Source organism: Chrysochloris asiatica, unplaced genomic scaffold (genome assembly GCF_000296735.1).
Source record: "Chrysochloris asiatica unplaced genomic scaffold, ChrAsi1.0 scaffold00029, whole genome shotgun sequence".
Lineage (NCBI taxonomy): Eukaryota > Metazoa > Chordata > Mammalia > Afrosoricida > Chrysochloridae > Chrysochloris > Chrysochloris asiatica.
The window spans coordinates 20,104,367-20,105,803 of record NW_006408547.1 but is presented as its reverse complement, the minus strand read 5'-3'; positions in this window follow the sequence as shown (position 1 = coordinate 20,105,803).

The following is a 1,437-nucleotide window of genomic DNA, read 5'->3' as shown; positions in this document are numbered from 1 at the left end:
GTTTCTATATTACCTTTAGTAAAACTTTACTCCCACGGGATATCAAAGAGATTGTCCGGTGATTTCCGTATTCATTGGGTCACCTCTCTTTGGAATGGGCACAAACATGATTTTTTCATATACGAGGTTGAATATGATATGTGATTAAACTTAACTTTGTTTTTTACTTCTTCTACCTGGCTACTAGAAAATATAAAATTGCGTATCTGGTTCATGTTATCATCCTGTTGTGCAATGCGTTCTTGAGGGTGCAGATTTTGCCCCCTCAGCCACACAGGAGCCATAGTAGGCTCTTCCTCTAGGCAATGCCTCCTCTTGTGCTGTAAGTTAGTTCAGAACTGACTGCAATGCTTGAGCTTCAACGCTGGGCCTCTGGGCTGTCTGGGCGATGGGGACTCCCCAGCAGAATTCAGAATAGCGCTAACCAGAAAGCTCTGAGAGTGGAAACTGGGTGGGGACCTGGGCCCTCACAGCCCACAACATCTGCACCATCCATGGTTGCCTTTCTGGCTTGTCTTGATGACCCGATAAACAGTGTCATTGATTAGAGACCCCATTGTACCAGGTTAGAGAACAGGGTAAGTGATACAACCTCACAGTGGTCCCATACATACCCAGTACACACATACACACACATTCATATGCAAGCACATATTCCTACCATCCACCAGGGCTTTCATGGACCCAGAAGCAGAGACTAGTTCACTAACAAGGGAAAATGAGGAAACACACTTAAATGCAGAGCTCTGCCTCCTATGGAGAATGTGTGGAAGTCATAAAGTGGACATGGGGAAAACAAGGCTTTGTGGGGTCCTAAATTCAGCTGTGATTATATGAGGAAGAATGTGACATCAAGATTGGAGGAAGACTCATCAACAACCTGTGATATGCAGATGACACAACCTTGCTTGTGGGAAGTGAAGAGGACTTGAAATAGTAACTACAGCCTTCAGTATGGATTGCAACTCAATGTAAAGAAAACAAAAATCATCACCACTGGACCAATAAACAACATCATGATAAACAGAGAAAAGACTGATGTTGTCACCGATTTCATTTTACTTGGATCCACAATTAATGTTCATGGAAGCAGCCATCAAGAAAGCAAAGGACATATTACATTGGGCAATTCTGTTGCACAAAACCACTTTAAATGTTCAAGAGCAAAGATGTCACTTTGAGGACTAAGGTGTGCCTGACACAAGCCATAGTATTTTCATTTGCTTCATACGCAAACTAAAAACAGACAATGAATAAGGAAGATGGTGGAAGACTTGATGCCTTTGAATTAAGGTGTTGGCATGGAATATTGAAAGTACCATGGACCATCAAAAGAACAAACAAATCTGTCTTGGAAGAACAACAACCAGGAAGCTCCTTGGAAGCGAGGATGGTGAGACTTTGTCTCACATACTTTGGACATGTTATCAGGAGGGA